The following is a 10,391-nucleotide window of genomic DNA, read 5'->3' as shown; positions in this document are numbered from 1 at the left end:
AATATGATTGAAATAATTTCCAAACTTAATTTAAACAATGTTTGATTTTCATTTAAAATAGTTTGATTGTACTGCCATTATAAATTTTAAGAAAGCATAAAACTAAACAGCATTCAAAATAGAATAACAACAAAAAAAAATCTCTACAGTCTGATGCTTCTTAAAGATCTGGGATCCTAACACGTTTTTCTATTGAATAATCCAGCCAGTTTCAGGATGATATTTTAGAAATAGCGAATAAAGAAGAAAATTGCAAAAAGTCATCAGTAAAAAATAAATATCACTCAAAGTAATCAATAAAATGATCATATAAAAAACCTTTATTATATAAAGTAACAGACTGAATATTTCATATTGATACTGCATGATGCCTAACTTAATTCACCAAGCTGAGTATTTGCGATAACAATGCTGGTGTAATTGTCAGATTGTTGAGACACAGGCTTATGGGGATTGTATTATTATTTGTGGCCTGTCGGATCACTCTGGCGTGGTGGGCGAGGTCGTCCACCATCGCATCTGCTTGCAAACAGATCAGCATGACACCCAATGTCAGAAAAACCATGAAGATGAAAGATTTCATCTGTAATATTTAAAAAAAATGAAATATAGAAATACAATCTCTAAGATCATAAGTTGAGATTTTATAGAAATGATTAGTTAAGATATATTTATTAGTTGAGATTTTTTTTTGAAATTCTTTTGAATTATCTTACTAAAAGACAATCGCAACACTCCCCCTCCTACTTGTTTGCAGCGCAATAATCTTGCTGATGAAAAAAAAAAAAAATTAAGTGAGGATGGATGTGGAAGTGACTTTACTGACATTCTTTTCTCCGATTTCACTATGAAGAAATGCCACAAATTTAAACATAATAAGTGTCTTTTTGAATAGAGCCGGATCTAGCAGCATTAGGTGGCCTCGAGTTGGCACATATTTCAAATGTGTTGTACAGTAATACTTCTCTAATTGATTGAATCTATATAATAGAAACGCAGTGCTCATTTTTTTATATGGGATTTTTTGGTTCATCGACAACAATGTTAAAATAACCTCTTAGTGCAACCACTTGAACTGTTCGGAGAAGCAGGGTAAGTCCCTCACTCAATTTGAATGTAATCATTTTTTTCGTTTTTATTTTATTTCATTTTTATTAAGAGAATTATTAGGAATAAAAACATAATCTAAAAGACAATATCAAAATCTAATCCATATTAACCATTTAACTGTTTTTGACGAATATACTCGTCATGGAATCATCCTCATCATCCAAGTCAAATTTATATTAACCCTTTAACAGTTTTTGACGAATATAATCTTCGTGGTATCCTCATCATCATCAAAATCAAATGTATGTTAACCAGCTAACTGCTTTTGACGAGTATATTCGTCATGGAAAAGTGCAACATTTTGTTGCATTCTAACGAGTTTAATCAATGATAATTATTATATTTATATAATAATTGTTTAATTATTATATTTAAAATTAATTATTTATAATATATATATATATATATAATTCTTCGTCTACCAACTCAAGACATTCAAGCCATTTTTACTATACGCATAGGCTTTTGATCAATAATCAGAGATGATCTACTTCGCTTTGAAGAGCTGCTTTTAGGAATGTTGCGTCCATTTGATAGTAGGAAATAGCAATAAATCTGATCAATAATTTTATGGCAGAGGCACAAATAAACAAAATTATTAATCATCAATTAAGCAAAATTAAGTTAAAACTAAGAATATTATTGTCCATTTATTAAAATCTATCATTGAATTGACAGGCAATATTTTTTTTACCCATTACAAAAAGCAAATTCAAAAATAAATTAGCTTTGAAAAAAAAATTAAAATATTCAAATAAACACAGATCGCATTTTTTCCTAATTGTTTTTTTTCTTTGAATAATCAGATAATCGAAATGTTCGATAAGCCTAAAAATTCACTGCATCAGAAATAATGAACCAGAACTTGTTGAATAATTCTTTGGGCTTCAAAAAAAAAAAAAATCCTCAGAATGATTAAACTCTCTAAATAGTCTATTTTGCTTGGAATTCTGGATAGAAGTTTCATTCTCTTAGATAGAAGTTCTCTTGAGAAGTTTCATTAAATATATCTACAAAAAGTTTAAGATATATCTGCAAAAGCATAAAGAAGCATAAAAAAATAAGTTGGGAACTCAATTCTGTAAGAAGAAATGGATAGAAAAGTTCACATAGTGATTCCATGTCAATTTTTTTTCCAATTTCTTCTCCAAGAATTCAGAATTTCTGATCTATCCAAAATTTTAGACAAATGTAGCCCTAAAGAAATTGATTAAATAATAAATTTTTAAAAGAATAGTGAAATTATACTACCAGTTCTATAAATTGTTAACAAAATTAATATATTTTTCCTGTATGTTCACTTTTATTCATTCGGTCAGTACATTATACACATTAAGTACATTTTTCCAATTCAATTAATAAAACGCATTAATAAAATATTTTTATTGTCATATACATATACATATTTTTGTCATATACATATACATATACATTTGTACATATTTTTATTGTCAACAATGTGAATTGCACTTCTTTTTCGTTATATGTTCATTTTCCGTAATGGAATAAGTACTGCTAAAGCCGTAGTCATCTGACTAATATGACAGCGCATGTCATTTAAATACGCATCTGTGTCCTTTAATACAAAGAAGTACGTTGTTACTAACCAATGATACGTTTAAATTTTGTTTAGTTGTTTTTAACAGAAAGATTTCTCTTTCTTTTTTCTTTTAGCTGCTGTATTGCTAAAGAGAAAGATAACAACCGTACAAAAACATTTTTCATGTAGCCAGATAATAGTTTTAAGGTATTAAAAATATGTTCTATAAAATTCCGGAAATATTAAAAATTAAATCAGGTTGTGTGATATATTCTTTTAGCACGAATCTAATAATACTAATTAAATTAATTAACTATTTTGTAAAAAATGATAAACCTGATAAAGACCTTAAAAAAATGAACAAAATATTTCATAATGTAACATAAATTTATATTAGTTATCTTACATAGAAATTCTATGTATTGAAGTTTGGATTAAAATTGTTGACGAGAAATCTGTATAAATCTCAGCAACTGTACAAATGTGATAAAATGAGTTTTTAAAAGCCCATTTTTATTGGTGAAATAATAAATAGATTTTTAAAAAATATATCTTAATAACTAAAATATCTTCAGTTCAGAATTCATTTTCACTGCAATCATAGAATTCAAAAATCAATTTTCCTTAAATTTGTTACCAGATGATGCCTCTCGTAGAAAATGGAAATTAAATTAAATTATTTGGCAAAGGATTATTACACATTGAAAATATAGAAGTACTTCACGATTTTGAACGATAACAGACTTATATGCAAAATTTCAAAATTCTAGCGCAACTGGTAGTAGGTAAAATTTGATGACAAATTTCTCTCTGTAAAAACATGAAACAAATCAAATTAAATAAAAGTGTTTTAAAAGGCAAAATTAAAGCGTTGATTGACAAAATTTGGTTTATAAGTTATCAACAAAATTATGGATTTGTGTCAAATTAAATCTATTCCATCTATTGAACTGTCTATCGCTGCCTTTCATGCTGTTATGTGATGGCGTTATCCGAAAAGGCACAAGAAGTTAGAAGATAAGTAACATTTGGTATTCGTTTTTTTTTATCACGAAAGTGCAGTTGTATATCTTATGTCAATCACAAAAATTGCATATATTAACAAATTTTAGATCCAATTGGTTAAATGAGGAGGTTCAAATGCATACTACGAAGCTAAACGTAAAATGCGTTCTATTGTGTACAAAAAAAAGTTAATGAAAGAAAACTTCTATTTCCTTCTATCTTAAATATTTCAGTTTAAAATTTTAACCTTTATATTAGTTTTCTATAATGCTGGGGCGAAAATCTAAGGAAACACCCACCATTTCTATATATCGTTTGCATTATTCTTATAATAGTTTCATTTAACACAGACTTTATGAAACTCAAGCTAAACACAAACATTTTTTCTTAATGGTAGACAAAAATGTTGATGAAAGAACTACTTCTTTCTATCGTTAATATTTCAATTTAAAATTTGATTCTTAATTAATTTATATGATGATGGGAACTCAAATGCGAGGAAATCTCCTCAATTTTTATATTGCTAACATTGTCCTTATAATAGTTTCCATTAAGACAGGCTTTATGAATCTCAAGCACAACACAATAATTTTTCTTCATGTTAATAAATTTGTATTCATGAAGCATTATGAAAATTTGTACACAATTCTAAATTAAATAAAGATTAAACAATAATGCATGTGAAAGTTTTACTAAAAATACAAGTTTTAAAATTTGAAAGAATTGTTTAAATTTGTGATAAGCGCAAAGATAGTGCTTGCTTGGAAAATGAAATATATAACACTTACGTTTACGTCTGAAGGATTTTAAGAAATGCGATTGCATCAACTGCACATCTGCTTTTATACAAATAAAATAACGACATATTTTTTGCTGAATCATTTAAATGATAATATTCAGATTCAAACCTAAAAGTAATCGCAAGAAAACTGTCAATCACTGCATCCTTTAATTGGTTATTTGTTTCGATGTTTATAAAACGCGTTATACAGCATTGCAAAATGGAAGATTTAATGTCAAAGTGCATTATTTCTCTTAAATCAAATGATCTGCAAAAAAGCAGGCACTTTAATGTGCGTTTTTAGAATATTATTTTTTTGAGGAGATGAATTAGCAAAATTCGATGAAAATTAGACATGGTCTTAATTTAAAACAATAATAACTAGGGAATCGACGAAAAAAATTCCCGGGTGAAAAAAAAATAATTTCATTAAAAAATATTATTTAACCCTTCGCACTCGGATGGTGCCTCTCACTTACCATTCAAGACGGTGCATCATTTTGACGTTTTATTGATTTATTTTTCAATTTTGATTGTTAAAATCTCCCACAGAATGGTAAAAAGATGTATATTAATTTTTGAGGGAAGTTCAGCTTAAAAAACAATTATATATATATATATATATATATATATATATATATATATATATATATATATATATATATATATATATATATATATATATATATATATATATATATATATATATATATTCGTAAGAATAAACAAGACCTTGTATTAGACGAATAATTATGCATCGGATTACTTTTCCGAGTGTAAAGGGTTATTGTGCCTCCAAACATAACAAGAAGATTAAAACTTATAGTCTAAGATCCAGCTTAACGATACTGAGTATAGTTCGTTTATTTTCGAACAAAACTTCGAAATTTTAAGAACTAAGCATTATCTGCGGATAATGAGTCTAAAAATACTCATTTGAGTATTTTTCAATACATTATTTACTTTGATAATTACATTGTATTCCCATAAAAAATTCAGCACAGCATAGTTTTTTATTTTCAGGTTAGAGAGACTGATACGTCTATGATTCTTAGTTATCAAGAAATCACACTCTCACGCACGCACTCGCACGAGGTCATAAAGAAATTTAACCCCTGCTAATAATAAAAATGAATGTGTGCATGTTGGCATTTAATAGAGGAATGCTTAAGATTCAGAGATCTACGTCTATGAGATTTGGCACAGTTATAATTTGGAAGGTGAGAATGTGCACCTTAGAAAGACTTTTTAAAAATTCAACTATCTAATGAACTAAAAATTAAACTAAAATTTGGCGGTTTCTTTTTATAATAATAAAAAAAAACTATCTTTAAACCATTTTAATAATCAAAGAATTATTTTTTTTAATGATGCCAATTTAATAGATACATCCTCTGTCTAATTCTAAATGAAAGACTTTTCTTGCACTTGAAATCATCAACATCATTTCAATTGAGGTCATAATGATGATGTGATTGTAAAACGATGCAAAAAATGGTGATCAAATGTTAAAGAACACGATTGCAATTCTAACGTAATTAAATAAAGATTGTCTTTTTTATTTGATAATACACAATATTTTATTTGATAATACACAATACGCTTTCCCTAGCATAAAATCGGTTAATAACCAAAATTGAGCATGAACATAACCAGTTAGATGAATAAAATTTAGGGTTATTTCACCGAAATTGAAGATCAAATTCGGCCCAATGGGGTTTTAAAAAAATGAGATCCCAAGGGCATATTCCATTCTCTTACTGTATTGCGAATTTAGACATAAAATGAATCATATTACAGGTATACGAAAATAATCTCTTTGTAAAAGTGATAGAGAGAAACACCCTCGCTGGTTTTCCATTTTAATCTCTTGTGCTAGACTAACTGATTATACTGTAAATTCAGCTTAGTTGAAACAAAGAAATGTAAATCTCAAGAAAAAAACCGTAATCTCTTGGCCAACTTCCAATACAAAGTTGCCCGGTCGAAACACTTGTATCTAAAGTTCCACACAAAGGTTGTTTTTCCCCCCCTAAATATTACAGACCCCCCCCCCAAATTTTTTCCACAATTTTCAACAATTTTTTTAAATTTTGTGATAGATAGATATTAACTATGCAGAAAATTAAATTTCTAAAATATTTTTCAGATTCAAAAGTTACAAACTTAAACATTTCAAAATTTAAAAAAATATCAAGCCTTTTTCTAAAATGCTTCTTCTCGTGCAATTTTCAATATTTTTTCTCCAAAAATTTTTTAAAGGGACCTCACAATGTATTTAACAGAATTAGGAATCGGATTTTTGATGTCTATATTAATTTCAGAGGGAAAAAAAGTTGTTCAAAATTTTGTGAAATGTTTTGAAAAAATATACGATTTTTTCATTTTGAATATTTTTAGAAAAAAATTTTAATCAAAATTTTTACAAATCTATCCCTAATTCAATTAAGCATGCCTTTAAGAATGAGCAGGAAAAATTCAATGCAATTACAATAAAATGGGATTGACTTTTTACATTTTGTAGCAGACATAATTTTTTTTTGGGGGGGGAAGCAAACTGACATAAACAACTCCTTAAAGTTTTCTACACAGTAAAATTGTAATAAAAACAACTCGTATCGAACTGGTTTATTCTCAGAGCAATAATGCGGCATTTTTAAGTCCTAAGATATCAATTTTATTAATATATATTATTATCATATTTATTAATTACATTTATCATATATAGAAATTATTAGAAAATTTTCACTTTTTTTATTCGATAAAATGTGTTTCCTCAAAATATTTATTAAATGATCTGCAGTTCTCTTTATGAAATGTCTATTAATACACAGCAAAATTTTAGATCATTTGATCGAAATTCAAATGAAATGAGTCATTTGGAAGATGATTATGGTAACAAATGAGAAATTCAATTGAAAAGAAAAGCGGAAACAGCAAAATTATAAACAAACAAAGATTTAACCACTGCAGTATCAAACAACTGTTCTACTTTTTATTTCATGGAAAAAAATTAAGCGACTTGCAATTTTCACATGAAATATGATTGATGTAAACGCTGGAAGTGGGCGTTGCATCTGCTATCGCATTACACAAAATAATCCTATATCTCATTAAATACTTGTCCGATTGTTTTGGAATTTTCAGATTAATAAGTCAAAGGTTCAAGGTTCATTTTTCACTCAAAATCGGAAAATCGATATATTTGCCGATTTCCCGAAATTCTCAGGGTACCAAGTCCTCTTATATGTATTTCTCAGCATTCGAAACGCTCCAGAAGAATAATACAGTTAAACACTGTACAGGGTGTTCACTCTTATCGTGGTCAATAGCTTATTTCTAAACATTAGGCATACATAGGTTAAACATAGTTTCAATTGGAAAAATGCTTAAAAATGATGGGACGAATTATATTTTACTTTATTTGAGCCAATAAATATAATTTTTAAAAGTTACAAAATCTGATTTCTTATGAAGGAAAAAAATCGTAATCGTGCCGCCGTTTCTTTTATTCATATACAGTAATATATTCTTGACACAGTGAAGTTTTAACAAAAAAAAAAAAAAAAAAAAAAAAAAAAAGCGTAAAGTTGACAATCATTATTCTAAACGAATTTCGTAGATAATTGCGGGGTCGGGAGTGAGATTCCTGGAGAGAGGGGTCATTTGCAAATTGAAATTATTCATCTTGTCATTTTAAAAACATTTTTTCCTAAAATAAATTTGTATGTAGCCCCCGTTTAGATTAATGAACTATAATTCAGTAAATTTTAATCATACAAGGTGGGAAATTTTTTATTGTGTGTTTTAAAATACACATGTTAACAATTCTTTTTATTATTAAATGTTATTGATATAATGGGGGCCTGTGCAAAAATTTAGATATTGAAAATTTTTCAGAAATATATTTATTGACTTAAACAACAAAAAATATAATTCTTTCGATCATTTTAAGCATCTTTCCAATTGGAACTAGAGTTTTAGAAATTACCTTTTGGGCCATGACTAGAGTAAATACCTTAAATAAAGGTGTACGTAGACACTAGAATTTTTTTAAAATTTTAACTTTAACAATCCAGTTTTTTCACAGTAGGTCATTAATATATGTTTAAACTCATTCCAGTGAGAAAAAACCATATTACACTCATTATTAATTAATTAAATAATATTTAATGAGATAATTAGCCTATTTTTTGAAACATGATATCTTAAATTCTAATTTGTACAAACAATTCTAGTTGGAAATGATGCCTAAGATGAGTCTTCCTGTTATCTGCCTGAATCAAGTTATAAAAATATATAGCTTTTTTTAACAATTTTTTCATCAACGATGAATAGAAAAAGCAAGATTTTTTTTCTGTAATTTTAACTTTTAAATAGCTATTAAAATTTATTTCTATAAATATAACTTTGATTGAGGCACAAAACATCCACTGTTTTATACAGATTATTTTGATATATAAATAATTGTATTTGATTCATTTCTTGTTGAGTTATGATTGTTTGAATGAAGCAACATAATGGAAAAATATCATTCTTCATAAAATGAGTTTAAAAAACCCCGAAACTAGAGTTTTGAGTGAAAGTACCTTAAGAAAAATAATTATAACTCGAGAAATATTCCGAATATTGACAACATTTTGGTATCGTTTGAAAGCTAAAGAATCGGAGAACAGTTTGAAGCAATAACAATATATATTCGATAATTTGAACGATTTTCGAAGCTTCAAATGTGTACGTACACCTTAAAGTACCAACTCTATCATGTTACTTTAGGACTTCAGATATTTGATGCAGGTAATCTCCCATGGTTTTATTAGTTTTACTTAATGTTTGGCACTTAATCAAATTTTTACAGTGTGTTTGATTATTTGCATTATTGGAGTACTCCATTTTGGATTTAAGATAAGTTCCAACACACTTTGACTAATAATTTTAGTTAAATTTAAATACAACTAATTGAATTTGATAAAATTTCAATTAAGTTGAGAGGAAGTAAACTTTATTAATGGTCTTTTACTAGAGACGATATTTATTATCTACTCATACGTGAAGATTTCAAAAGCTTGAATTTATTTATAAAATTTAAAATTTGGAAGTCTTGGTTGAATTTGTGACAAGTACTAAACAGTATTTATGGAAAAACCCTCCAAGGAATGTTTCAATTTATACCTGAAGGATTTTGAGATATGTCTATATAAATGACAGAATGAAACAGCGTCTTCACATTGAATATCATTGGGTGTCAGTCAATCAAAGATTGGATTGTTGAAATATATATCTTCGTTTATATCAAATATTCAGCAAAAAATGATTTATTGGCGGTTTTTAGAATGTGAGGCATCTTTTTCGGACTGAATTTATAAAAATCAAATAATAAGAATAATATGATTTTAAAACAATACAGAGATAATGTTGAAAACTAGATGCAATATGCTTGAAGAATTCACATAGATGAGCACAAATGTACATAAACGAGTCATTTCTACACAGGAATATGCAATTCTAGGACAACATACGACAGCTGGAAGAATTTCTCTGACACTAATGTAATGAGCAGGAAATTAAATTTCACAGGACACAATCTTATGGTTAATATCCACTGCATGCAATTGGGCCATCACTTTTCCAAGCATATCAGACAACTCATTGTGCCGTATTGGCTGCAGATATGGAAAGAAAAATAATTTGTCCAAACATCCGCACCGAAATTCTGTTGAATGCCGTGTTACATTGTGGTACACGAATTTTCGGATTCGCATTGGAACTGCTTATGTAAATTTTCAACAATGTGCCTAGAAAATGAAATTTCTTCATTGGAAAAAAAATTTCCTAAGCCTCAAAAGTTGCCTCCATTACAATCTATTATTTTACTTTCACTTTTATAAGCTGTGAGTAGAAGATACTCAAGAATTAAATTTAATATCAGTTTGTTTTCGAACAAGATTATTGAAA

The 10,391-nt window shown here is 27.6% G+C and overlaps 1 long non-coding RNA gene across 1 annotated transcript; it reads right to left on the bottom strand.

Moving 5' to 3' along the window:
- Positions 1–302: 302 nt before the first annotated feature.
- Positions 303–4,577, bottom strand: LOC129976709 (uncharacterized). Its single transcript, XR_008785173.1, has 2 exons — positions 4,444–4,577; positions 303–583 (listed from the first exon to the last, which is right to left on the bottom strand). It is a non-coding gene; the product is annotated as an uncharacterized LOC129976709 (long non-coding RNA).
- Between the last annotated feature and the right edge of the window lie 5,814 nt (positions 4,578–10,391).

Source organism: Argiope bruennichi, chromosome 7 (assembly GCF_947563725.1).
Source record: "Argiope bruennichi chromosome 7, qqArgBrue1.1, whole genome shotgun sequence".
Classification (NCBI taxonomy): domain Eukaryota; kingdom Metazoa; phylum Arthropoda; class Arachnida; order Araneae; family Araneidae; genus Argiope; species Argiope bruennichi.
This window is presented reverse-complemented; position numbering and strand designations above follow the sequence as displayed.